The sequence below is a fragment of the Moschus berezovskii genome, chromosome 21 (genome assembly GCF_049115385.1).
Source record: "Moschus berezovskii isolate FMDL1 chromosome 21, NW_MosBer_1.0, whole genome shotgun sequence".
In the NCBI taxonomy this organism is placed as follows: Eukaryota; Metazoa; Chordata; class Mammalia; order Artiodactyla; family Moschidae; genus Moschus; species Moschus berezovskii.
The window spans coordinates 15,241,586-15,255,633 of NC_142480.1; the positions used below are offsets into that span (position 1 = coordinate 15,241,586).

Genomic DNA, 14,048 nt, shown 5'->3' on the forward strand with positions numbered 1-14,048 from the left:
TTTGATTTGCATTTCTTTAACTACAAGGTTGAATTTCTATTTTCTTTTTTTTCTTAAATGCTATTTCACATCCTAAGTCCACATTATCCACATATTCTTTGTGTGTGTATGGAGGGCATCTTTTAGATTGTCACAGAGATTTGAACTCCAGATTTTAAAATGCAGTATTATTATACTAATTTCAAAATGCAGGATGAAGCAAAATTTTTCCCCAAAAAGGATAAATTTAACATGTTAAATCAAATGAATCTGAGGCTGAATGCCACTGAAAGAATTAGTTATAAGGTAACTCTGGGGAGTATTTTTTTAAAAGGAGGTAGAGAAGGGATGCGGAGAAGGCAATGGCACCCCACTCCAGTACTCTTGCCTGGAAAACCCCATGGATGGAGGAGCCTGGTAGGCTGCAGTCCATGGGGTCGCTAAGAGTCAGATACAACTGAGTGACTTCACTTTCACTTTTCACTTTCATGTACTAGAGAAGGAAATGGCAACCCACTCCAGTGTTGTTGCCTGGAGAATCCCAGGACAGCAGAGCCTGGTGGCTGCTGTCTATGGGGTCGCACAGAGTCGGACACGACTGAAGCGACTTAGCAGCAGCAGAGAAGGGGTGAAGACAAAGGGAAGTGGGGAGAGGTCTGGTGCGGACAAAAAGTTTCCACTACTTGATGCATATACAGCACTATACTACATTCCCTGTAGAGAATAACAGATAGTTTTCATTCTAAGGCTTTTGAACTAGTTGGAAAGAGATCAAAAACATGCAAAGCAATTATATAAAATTTCAAATGAAACAAGTCAAAATTTAGAGAAATCTATTGAAAACCATAGGCATCTAGCAAAACTTTATGAAACAGAATTTAGTCTTCACTTTGAAAAGCTATAGCTTTTAGAACAATAGAAAAAGAATAATAAATTATTACAAAATAGGAAATAGACCACTAGACTTGACAGAACAACCTTTCTTATTAACAGCAGATAAGAAGATGGAAATTAGGATTGGTTCCAAGACAAGGAGATAAGACTGATCAGAATGAAGAGGGCCTGCATTGGGAAAGTGAAATGAAAGTAGGAACGGTAGAACAAGAGGAATTTGAGAAAAATCATAAACAATCAAATCTAGAAAAAACAGTCTCCTTCTACTGAATTACTGATTATTGTTATAAACTTTTCCAGGTTTACCATTTTTGATCCTAGGAAAAGGCACAGAAAATCTTCAACTTATTTTGGTCTCTTTTGTTCCCTACATTAAAGAAAAGACACTACTGAAGATTAATTTTCCAGACATAAATTAGTCATTATTTTGTGTTTTTTTATTTCAAAGCATACTGCCAAAACAAACAAAAAAAGACTGTTCGCTGATACATCCTAAGTCATTTACTACCTGCCCTATTCTAACTGCATACTTAAGTGGGACATAAGTTTTTTCTGGAATCAGCAAATTTACCACACCCCTGCATCATCACAGACTATCACTTACTCCACACCCTGCAACTACAGTGTTTTAAAAAGAGTTAAGAACACCAGCCTTATCCTCAGGGAGATCATTTTTCTGATTACTTCAAAAATCACAGGACCAAAAGAAAAACACACTAAAGTTATTTTTAAATAAATTATTCTAACGTATACTTCATAATATGGCAATTACTAACTAGTACCAGTATATTCTTAACAACAACCATTAACTTTGAACTTGTGACATAAAATGGCAAAAGTGTAAAAAAATAATTATCAAAAGGAAGAAGACAATGGTGTGGTACTAGCATAAACAGACCAATAGAATAAAAACATAAAGCCCAGAAATAATGTTGGACAAGGGTTACAAGATTACTCAATGGGGAAATGACAGTCTCTTAAACAAATGGTGCTGGGAAAACTGGATAGTCACATGCAAAAAAAAAAAAAAATGAAGCTAAACCCTTAACTTACAGCATATATAAAAATTAACCCCAAATGGATTAAAAACCTAAAAGTAAAGCCTAAAACTCTCGAACTCCTAGAAGAAAATATAGGGGGAAAGTTTCATGAAAGTGGACTTGGCAATGCTTTCTTGGCTATGATACCAAAAGCCCAGGCAACAAAAGCAAAAATAGACAAATGGAGCTACATCAAACTAAAACTTCTGTGCATCAAAGGACAAAAGTTAAAAGGCAAATGGCCGAATAGGAGGAAACATCTGTAAATCTTATATCTGATTAGCAGTTAATACATAAAATACATAAAGAACTTCTATAACTGAACAACAAAAACTCAATTAAAAAATGAAAAAAAAGATTTAAAAAGACATTTTTCCAAAGAAGATACACAAATGGCCAACAAACACATGAAAAGATGCTCAATATCACTGATTAACATAGAAATGCAAATGGAATTCACAGTATCACCTCACACCCATTAGGATGGCTACTATCAAAAAATAAAACAGGAAGCAAGTTTTGGCAAGAATGAGGTGAAATTGGAACCTTTGTGCACTTACGGTGGGATTATAAGATGGTGCAACTGATATAAAAGACAAAATGGGGTTTCCTCAAAAAATTAAAAACAGAATTACCATATAATCCAAAACCCCACTTCTGAGTATATATTCAAACTAACTGAAAGCCAGGTTTCAAAGAGCTATCTGTATAGCCACGTTCACAGCCACACTATCCAAAACAGTCAAAGGAGTAAGCAACCCAAATGTCCAACACAGATGAAGAAATAAATAAAATGTGATATACCAAACACTGGAATATCATTCAGTCTTTAAAATGAAGGAAATCCTATCATACACTACATGGATGAATCCTGAGGAAATTATGCTAAGTGAAAAAAGCCTGTCACAAAAAGACAAATGCTACATGAGTCTACTTATATAAGGTATTTAGAGTAGTCGAATTCATAGAAACAGAAAGCTGATGGTGGTTACGAGGGACTAGAAATGGAGAAAAGGGGGGTTGTTGTTTTAATGGGTACAATTCCATGGGTATAAAATGAAAAAGTTCTGGAAATCTGTTAAAACAACCATGTGAAAATACACAACACTACTGAACTGTACACTTATAAATGGTTAAGAGGCTTCCTCAGGTGATCAAGTGGTTAAGAGTTCGTGCTTCCACTGTAGGGGGTGCATGTTCGCTCTCTAGTCAGGGGAACCAAGATCCCACATGTCTGCTGTGCTGTGCAGCTTTTATTAAAAAAAAAGGTTAAGAAGGTCAATTTTATGTGTTTTTACTACAGTAAAAAATTTTTTTGATGGAGAAGACAGCTAAACTATAATTCAATTAGAAAAGAGGAAATACAAGAGACTAGGAATTAGAACTTTCAGTTCTTTCATTACTAGTATGGTAAATATTACAAGAGGGTAGAGGAGGGTGAGTCCTACCTCTCTCCCTTAAAAGGATGAGATTCTAGTCAGTCTTACTTTCCTCACTTCGAAAGAAGACTAGTAATACTTATACTACCTGCTTCACAGGGCCGTTGAGAACATCGGATGAGATAAATGCATGCCACAATGCTAAAACTATAAACTCACATAAATGAAGATATCACTTCAAACAAGTTCCTGCAGAGTGTTATCCAAACTTAAGATGTTATATTTTAAAATTTTCTCCTAGGTGGCTCAGTGGCAAAGAATCCACCTGCAATGCAGGAGACTGGGGTTCGATCCCTGGGTTGGGAAGATCCCCTAGAGGAGGAAATGGCATCCCACTCCCAGTATTCTTGCCTGGAAAACCCCATGTACAGAAAAGCCTGGTGGGCTACAGTCCATGGAGTTGCGAGAGTCAGACATGACTTAGTGGCTAAACAACTTTAAAATTAACAAGGAAAATAAAAATAAACTTTACAGTGCATCTATAATTCACTGTGAAGAGATTTTAGGAGGTGGAAAAAATCCTATTGACTTTGACTTCAAAAAACTAGTGGTAATCAACACAGTATTTATCTGAAAATATGGGATTACATTAGCATGCCTATGTAAACATTTTTTTCAAGCTACTTCGTATGCTATAATCACACTGCCTTGCTTCTACCTCTTTAAATCTATCATTTTCATATGCTTCACTGCCTTTGAAAACTGACTCCACATCCTTGAATAGACCTTATAAAGGTCCTTCAAAACAACTGTCACTCATACTTATCAATTCCATTTCCCCTTCTGGTGCCATCCTTTCTGAAACCATCTAACCTTCTGCCAACAATTTAGATTTGCCTGTCTTATCTAGGTTTGTCTCTTCATTTTGATATAAAGAATTCCTTTCATTTATCCCCTGGGGTGAATCTCATTTATAACAAAATCTATTTCTTCCTTGATTTACTTCATCTTGTACAGAACCATATGTCTAACTCTGAAAAAAGGTATGTGGGGTGAAAAAATGTTAGACTTTCCAATTCTAAAATCCTCATGAATAAATGAGTATAAAATTCTAGAATGAAAAACTTTTTTCTTAAAAGTTTTAAAGCAATTTATTCACTGTTTCCTACCATCTGATGTCCCTGTTGAGAAAATCTGACATTTTTATTTCTTACCCTCTACATGTGACCTGTTTTTATCTCCATGGAAGCTTTTAGTTTCTCTGTTTATCCCAGATGTTCTGAAATTGCATAACAGTGTGCCTTAAGATGAGTCTTTCCCAGTCATTCTGCAAGGCATTCATTTGGTTCTTACATTCTATATCTATTATTTATTTGATAATTTTCTTTGCTTGGTTTTCTCTGTTGTTTTCACACTGCTCAAATGTTGGACCTCCTGGATTGATCCTCTATTTATTTTTTCCCAGATTTTTCTTCTATTCCTTTCACTTATTCTACTCTGCAATAACCCTTTTACTGAGTTTTTAATATATAAGCTAAATTTTAAACTTTCATTTCTTTATTCTTTGAATAATCAATATTCCTTTTTCACTGGTGCAGCATCTCCTGCTATTTCTATAATACACTTTAAATTCTCTTGTTCTCAGCACTGTCTCTTCTGAGTGTCTTTGACTACTTGTTTTGGTCTCTCAAGTATAGTGATCATCAAATCCTTGTTCAAGAATAGGTATGAGGCAATACAAAACAAACCAGACAAAGCTGGCAATGGGTGGGCTTCAGTGCAGGATGGCATTCTTTTTTATTGAGGGGGGGAGGGTTGCCATGCTGCACAGCTCACAGGACCTTATTACCCCAACCAGAAATCGAACCTGCACCCTTAGCAGTGAAATCTCAGAGTCCTAACCACTGGGAATTCTTAGGATGGCATTCTTTGAGGGTTCAGTTCAGTTCAGTCGCTTAGTCGTGTCCGACTCTTTGCGACTCCATGAATCACAGCACGCCAGGCCTCCCTGTCTATCACCAACTCCCGGAGTTCACTCAAACTCACGTCCATCGAGTTGGTGATGCCATCCAGCCATCTCATTCTCTGTCGTCCCTGTCTCCTCCCACCCCCAATCCCCCCAGCATCAGACTCTTTTCCAGTGAGTCAACTCGTCGCATGAGGTGGCCAAAGTATTGGAATTTCAGCTTTAGCATCAGTCCTTCCAATGAACATCCAGGATTGATCTCCTTTAGAATGGACTGGTTGGATCTCCTTGCAGTATAAGGGACTCTCAAGAGTCTTCTCCAGCACCACAGTTCAAAAGCATCAATTCTTCGGCGATCAGCTCTCTTCACAGTCCAACTCTCACATCCATACATGACCACGGGAAAAACCATAGCCTTGACTAAATGGACCTTTAACTGGCAAAGTAATGTCTTTGAGGGTAGAACCCATTAAATGTCAGTGTTCTACACTATTTCCCTTGGGTTTTATGTTTTGCCAAAGAAGAATGTTTCAACTTAAGTAAGGCAACAAGCATGCTGGGAGCAAAGAAGACAAACCAGGCCTGTGATCTCACCATTCAACACACAGACTTTCATTCAATTTCCCATTTTCACTAAGACCCTTCACCCCTGCCCCACCTCCCACCAGTTATGCCAACTTCTCTGGTTTTACCCTCTTCAAATAACGAACATCCAGGTTTTTTTGCTGGCTATACTATATGGAAAAGGACAATTTAGCTGTGAACAAAACAAAATCCCTGTTCTCAAGGAGCAGACATTACAGTGGGGGAGATGGAGGCTTTTTTCTCTAAGTAAATTTTATATATATATATGTGGTATCAAGTGCTAAGAATAAAAGAGAGGATGAGGTAGCAGGAAAGCCAGTCATGCAGCTATCTAGAGGAAGAAAATTACAGGCAGCAGAAAGAGCATGTTCTGAGATAATTGCTTTGCTTGGCATGTTCACAAAAAAACAGATCAGTAAGAGACATTATGAAAGGATTTGCTTAAATATCCCTCAATTCGACTTGAATTCTTTCTAAAATTTGTCTTTATTAAGTACATCAAAGTAAATCCCCTCATGTAAACACCTATTTTAATATTTATTTTTTGCGACTTGCAGGATTTTAGTTCCCTGACCAAGGATTGAACCCACGGCCCCGACATTGGGAGCATAACCACTGGACTGCAGGGAAGTCTCTAAATGTCTATTTTCAAAAAGCAATATTGAGGGGGGAAAAAAAGCAATGTCAAACTTCCCCAGTGGTCCAGAGGTTAAACATCCACCTGCTGTGACTTCCTTGTTGGTCCAGGGTCAAGAATCTGCCTTGTGATGCAGGGGACACAGGTTTGATCCCTGGTCAGGGAACTAAGATTTCCACATGCTGGAGCAACTAAGCTGAACCCCTGAGCTCTGGAGCCTGTGTGCCACAACTACAGAGCCTGAGCACCAAAACTAGAGAGTCTGTGCATCACAATGAAGATCTCATGTGCTGCAATTAAGACCTAACACAGCCAAATAAATAAATATTTTGGGGAAAAAAAAATTCCACCTGCCAATGAAGAAGACACGGGTTCAATCCCTGGACTGCTTCATGTCAAAAAGTATTCTGCCCGTGTTTCTGTGTTTTCCCTCACCTCTTTTATAATCTTCCCTCCCTTTTGCTCTCAAAGTATTTGTTCTGTATCCCTATTATAGCACTACTATAAAAACTGAAATACAATTATTTGTCTTCCTCCTTCCCTTGGTCACAACGGATGAAGTATCTCTGCTGCTATCAATGGTCAAACTCTGAACTAATGACTTGGATCACTTCTCCCACCTGTCTTCTCAAACATGTTGCTTCTTAAATTATCTTCATGCTCTCCTTATCGGTTTCTCTTAGTATATTAGATTACTTCCATTACCCTTCAAATATGTAAAAATCTCTCTCTTTTATATAACAATTTATAATATACATACTATAACTTAGCTTAACTTATAAAACAACCAAAGGACAATCATAAGCTATGCTGAGGATTTAGATTTTGTTTCAAGTACAACAGAAAGACAGTGAAGCTGTCTAAGCTTATCTCTACTCTACACCCTCCTTGTTGTTCAGTTACTAAGTTGTGTCCAACTCTTTCCGACCTCACGGACTGCAGCACACCAGGCTCCTTTGTCCTCCACTATCTCCCAGAGCTTGCTCAAATACATGTCCACTGAGTTGGTGATGCTATCTAAGCATCCTGCCTCTGCCGCCCCCCTTCTCCTTTTGCCTTCAATCTTTCCCAGCATTGGAGTCTTTTCCAGTGAGTCGGCTCTTTGCATCAGCTGGCCAAAGTACTGGACCTTCAGCTTTACCATCAGTCCTTTCAGTGAATAGTCAGGGCTGATTTGCTTTAGGATTTCCTTTAGGTCTGATCTCCCTGCAGTCCAAGGGACTCTCAAGAGGGTTCTCCAGCACCACAAATTGAAAGCATCAGCTCTTCAGCTCTCAGTCTTATGGTCCAACTCTCACATCTGTACATGACTACTAGAAAAAACCACAGCTTTGACTGTATAGACTTTTGCTGGCAAAGTGATGTCTCTGCTTTTTAATACGCTGTCTAGGTTTGTCACTGCTTTCCTCCAAGGAGCAAGTGTCTTTTAATTTCATGGCTGAAGTCACTGTCCACAGAGATTTTCTATTATCTCCATTTACCCTTAAATTTGGATTCTTCTTTATCACTACTCTGAAATTCTCCCAAAGTCACAATCTCTTTGTTTATAAAACAAACTGGACATGTTCTGATTCACCTTTCTGATCTACTCTTCACTGTATCCAACAGTAATGATGACTTTCTCCTTGAAAGGCTATCTCTTCTTGCCCTTTTTCTAACATATCACATTTACCTTGTTTTGTTGTGTTTTCCAGTTCAGCTCATTTCAGCTTCAGGACCTTAGTGTATGTCGTTTCTTCCGTCTGTCTGGAATGCTGCCCCGACTCTCTACCCCACTCTCACACTCCCACTCAAAGCCTTCAACCTAACTAAAGCCCACTAACTAATCTGGGCAAATTTAAACATCCCTGACTGAAACGTATTCCTAGATCCTGCAAATTAGTTTCCCTCAATGATGCTTCCACATCATTCTTTCAAGGCACACAATCACATTTGTGATACTCATTCGATGTCTTTTCCTTTCTAGATTACAAATTCCTTCACAGTAAGGCTCAGGTCTACCAATACGTGGAGATACAGTACACATGGAGGTATAATACACACTTAACCCACAGTATAATAAGTAAAAAAGCATCACAGTCCTTACCCTCCCCACCCAGAGTCCTAAACCTAGCTTATTACTTTCATAACAATTGGGAAGTTGTATAATAAACACTTGGGTTAAAGCCTGATAGAAGTGAATTAAAGATCTGGCCCGGTTACTCATTAGGGAACTTTGAGCATGTTACTTAACCTCTCTAAGCCTCATGCACAAATAATCACACATACCTTGCTATAAAAATTAACTATCCTCTTCATTAACACTGTTATGTTATAATTATCTCCCCTTGTGAATAATGTTTTTCAAACTTCAGAATGCCTGCACCAGCTTTTTTTTTTTTAAAGAAAAAATACAGAATAGAAAAGAAAAATCAGAGTGCATTGCACACATTAAGGGCATACTGTTGAAATACACACAGAATCTAACTACTAGATTATTGAACTGCAATGTTAAATGTACATCCTATTATGGGCTGCAGTCAAAAAAAAGGAAAAACACTGCTACACATAAATTATTATTGGAATATTAAATTCACTGAGAACCCAGTCCCTGGTTTCGTTCACTACTATGTCCCTAGAATCTGAAAGTGTCTAGTATACAACAGCACAATAAATGTTGAAAGACTGAGTGATATATCTGGTCCCAACTTAACTTTCCAAACGTATTAATCCAACAGTATTCCTTACTGTTATTTACAGAGGACAACACATGCTCATGCCTGAGCCTGTGCTCATGATATTCTCTCAGAATAACAAAAATTTCCTTCTGTTCTCAACTCACGCCTTTTTACTACTTTGCACTTTTGTATGTAAAACTGTAATGAGATGCATAAAGTCCATAAGTGTAAGAGAAAAATGACATATTAAACGTGAATAAGCAGTACATAAAAAAGTACAGTTCTACATCATACATTTTAAGTTTTAGTTCAGTTATAAGATACATTTATCTAAGAATTCAATATACCATCGTAACATTTAAAAGCTCTTTTGGAGGATGATTTAATTTTTAATTAAATGAGAAATACTCAATTAAAATGAGAAATCTGATCTATTACCTTAATCTTTTTATAGGCATTTATGCTGACAGAGGTACCAAAATCATACCATTTATTATTCTTTTCATAAATAGAACACATAAAAATCTGAAGTCATCACTAAGGACTGAAACTCAGGAGTCTGAGTATGCAAATCAACTCCCTTTGCAATCCTTAAATCATTCGGTGCCTCATCCACAGATTAGCTAATCTAAAGACTCAGAGTGTTTGGAAAAAAAGAGACTATCATAATCACTGGCTTTGGCAACTGTTTTCAGAGGCTGAGCAGAATGTTTATACAGACTGACCTTTTTATAGTTTCCATATATTAAGCACTTGCTACGTTCCAGAAACTGGACTTTATTTATTTACATAAATGTTTGCACCATCTTCATATTTTTGGGAAAAAAAAATTATCCTTTGGCTGGAATTATTTTCTTTCTCCTCTGGCTATTTTTCAAAAAAAAATTTTAAATCCTATATTTTATGCGGTATTATTTGCTGGCATACCACGGAAGGGTCTCTTCTCTCTTATTTACATTATTACCTAAGATTGATATAGCTTCCTGTGCTATACAGTAAGAACCTTGTTGTTTATCTATTTTATACATCTACTAATGAGTTTGAGTGAACTCCGGGAGTTGGTGATGGACAGGGAGGCCTGGCGTGCTGTGATTCACGGGGTCGCGGAGAGTCGGACACGACTGAGCGACTGAACTGAACTGAATCTTTCTCTTGAAAAAAAGCCACACATACTTTCTATCGTTTGATTTATAAGATTCTTTTTCGTATTCAATTAGAGGTAAGCAAGTAAAATCACTTCCAAATATCATGACACTAAAAAAATTCCGCTTTTCAATTCTCACTTCAAATATCTCACACTACCTACTAATTAGCCATCTTTGGTAACCCCTAATTATTCCAGAGTTCACGATCTTGAGAACTTGTCTTCTTTAGCAGAACTCCTTTCATTAACATTATCCCTACCAGCGGCCAAACAGTGGAAAAATTCCAACTTCTGCAACTTCAGAATGGGGGAGGGGAAGAATACACCTGACAGTATTTGCTTGTTTTTTCAATCCATTTAATAGTTCTCAAAACCCAAAATACTTAAGTTCCAATGCTTTTCCAGGCGTCAACCTTTACAACCGTAAAAAAGTGTTAAGTATTTCTGAACAGGAATATTAAAACTTAAAGGTAATATTTTAGTTGGCATAAATATAGTACATAATACTAATTGAAGATGTGATTTTTAGAACGAGAAAAACAGCAGTGTTGGTCTCTGGCTACAAAAGATAAACACTGGTTTTTCTGCTTCCAACCTATCCTGCCAAAAGCTTTAACTGATCTTTGGGGTGCTGTAACTCAAGAGTCCTAGAGTGTGGCTTCAGTCGGAACGCGAAACGCGCCCTACAAGGCGCCTAAAAGCTTTACCCAATTTGTATCACATTCTCCCAAACCTCTGGGTTCCTTCCACTTCCAGTCGTCCCAGCCACACTGGTTCCCAGCTCTCGCGAAAGCATGGGCTTTAGGCTTATCCCCAAAGCGCTTCCTAAATCCAAGCTGAGGCCCACAATCCCCCGCCCGGCCTAAGGCGCCGGCGGAGAAACGTGTGGTCTAAGAAAAGAAACCTCGCACTGCTCCACCCAACAGGTGGGAATGGTAAGGGATGGACAGCTGGGCCGCGAGGCCAAATCAGGCCTCAAAACAGGGCGGGAGAGGGAGGCCGCAGCCCCGGCGCGGCCTGAAACGAGGCAGGCCCCTTCCAGGCCAGCGTATCAGCACGCCCCCCCACGCACCCCCGACCAATTCCAAGACGCCCGCCCCAGCTGACCTGACGGTGGATGCCACTGAATTCCATGAGCCACAGTCTGGGCCAGCAGAGTCGAAGACAGCACTTTAACAGTCTCCGTTCCCACAAACACAGCAGTCGCCACCAGCACCACAGCCTCCTCGTCGAGAGCACGGCGCGCATGCGTCGGAGCCCCCGGAGGCGAGGGAGTCACGTGGTTGCGCAGCGCGCAGGTCTCGGCCTCCGCGGGACGTGGACCGAGCAGGCCCCGCCCCCGCTGCTTTGAGAGTCTGGCCGCTGCTCCTACCCGGCGTTCCCTCTTCTTGGACTTCCCAAACAGAAAGATGGTCCTTAGGGCTTTTCGTACCTCAGATCTTAAGCACAGACAGCGCCCCGCCCCGCCAAAGAAAAATGCTGTTATTCTTTTCTGGGCAAACAACTGCCGAAACTTCACCCCTGTACTTAAAAATGGACAGAAATTCAGCCTTAAACTCATAAATCTCACGATGATATTTGGACTCTGGATCCACCCAGGTTCCTGCAAGTGAAACAATAGTGGAGTTAGGGACCTGAGGAGCTGATTATTAAAGGGATATGTAAGATTATTCCCTGGGCAAATGAAGGCTGCATTATTTTGACAATCCTAGCCGTACTTTTCAGTTGTGCTTCCATACTAAGTTTAAAAAAAATGTTTTCCCCCCAAATCTGGCTTTTCCTGTTTCTGTTTCAAGATTCCTGAATTAACCGTTTACCAGGCAATCTCTAGTTCAAGATTAGTAGTATCACAACTGGGCTGTAATTTCCTCCTCTGGAATCTGTCTGCTTCCAGAAATATGTCTCTGCAAGATGATGCTTCCTGTTTCTGTTAATCATAAATCCCTTCATCAGCCAGGAAGTTTTGCGTTATCCACAGTATTCACCTGACCTCTTGTCAACCACCTACCACTTCTTCAAGCATCTCAACAGCTTTTTACAGGGAAAATGCTTCCACAACCAGCATAATGCAGAAAATGCTTTCCAAGAGTTCCTTGAATTTGCGTGCTAATGCAGGAGACACAGCTTCTATCCCTGAGTTGCGAGGATCCCCTAGAGAAGAAAATAATAACCCTCTCCAGTATTCTTGCCTGGAAAATCCCATGGACAGAGGAGCCTTTTGGGCTGCTGTCCAGGGGGTTGTGAAAGAGTTGGACGTGACTTAATGATTAAACAACAATAAGCATCCATTTAAAAATATCCTTTTTGTTCATGCCAGCTGGATATTTTCCCCCTTTTCTCTATCTTCCCTTTCCTCTTATCCTCTTGGTCATAGACTTAGTGAATTAAAACTGCAATTTAAATTCAGAACTCTCCCAGGAAATCCCTGGCAGTCCAGTGGTTAGGACTCTGCGCTTTCATTGCTGAAGGCCTGGTTCAATTCCTGCTGAGGGAACTTATATCCCACAAACCTGACAGTGGCAAATAAATACATGAATGAATTCAGAACTCTGCCTTCAGAGTCAACTCCTCTCACAGGGGTCCAAAAACATTACATTTCTCTCTTCCCCACCAACTGCTTTTCCTCGGAGTATTATCCATTTCAGTTAATGGTTATCAGCATCCATGTCTCTAGAGTGAGAAACTTTATTAACTTTGACTCCTTTATGTTTCAAATCTAAGTATGTCATCAGTTTAGTCATGTCTGCCATGAGAGTACCTTTCAGACCTATTCTTTCAATTCTCAGTGCTTCTATTCTTTAGATCTTTGCTGTCTAGAATCTGGCTCTGAGTCCTGCCTAGGAAGTAGATCACTACCCTCTTTCTTGTTGAAACTTGTGGTAACCTCCCAATCTTTTAACACATTGAAAGGCATACCTTATCAATCCACTAGGCTGGAACATTGGATGAAATCCATTTGCCACCGGATGCCTTCGGATGGGTGTTTCCGACCAGCTATTTGTCTTCTACTGGTTAACTTTTCAAATTTATTCAGCACAATCCTTGAAAACATTGCTCCAGAATATACTTAAAACATATATAACATTCAACATTTTATTCAAGTACTATTTATTCAGCGCCCAGTATAGGCTCAGGCACCCAGGACACGCAGAGGTGAACAGCACATTCTAGGCTGGGTCTTAATTTAGTACCACACTATTGTATTAATTTTACATAGCACTGAATCAAACATTCCATGTGTGTGTTAGTCGCTCAGTCGTGTCCGACTCTTGGCGACCCCATGGACTGTGGCTCGCCAGGCTCCTCTGTCCATGAGATTCTCCAGGCAACACTACTGGAGTGGGTTGTCATTCCCTTCTCCAGAGGCTCTTCTTGGCCCAGGGATCGAACCTGGGTCTCCTGCATTGCAGGCAGATTCTTTACTCTCTGAGCTACAGGGAAGATCCTGTATTCCATGCTCCGGTATTTTAAAAAGAAAAAAAAAAAGGTCATTTTCCTAAACCTATAATTCACTTTAATCCTTTGAAATCTATGTTTATCCCATTGTTGCCCACAGAAGAGTTTAAGTATGAATTAAGAGTTTAGGTACTCTTTTACAGTACACATTATGAGACTTTAATTCATTAATGTTAATACAGTACTTAAATGATTTTCCCTTCATTTGATCTATTTAACCTAACCAGCAACAAAGTAAGTAGGATTAGCTTATCTTGGCACTAAATATTTCTATAGGTTTCTGCCCATCTTTCCTAAACTTCATTTGCTGC

The 14,048-nt window shown here is 39.3% G+C and overlaps 1 protein-coding gene across 1 annotated transcript in view; it reads right to left on the minus strand.

Annotated features, from left to right (window-relative positions):
- Window positions 1-11,543, minus strand: part of PRPF39 (pre-mRNA processing factor 39) — a 36,643-nt gene extending 25,100 nt beyond the window's left edge. The window contains exon 1 of the mRNA XM_055418307.2: window positions 11,389-11,543. The gene's annotated coding sequence lies outside the window, so the exon portion shown is untranslated. The remainder of the gene's footprint in view (window positions 1-11,388) is intronic.
- Between the last annotated feature and the right edge of the window lie 2,505 nt (window positions 11,544-14,048).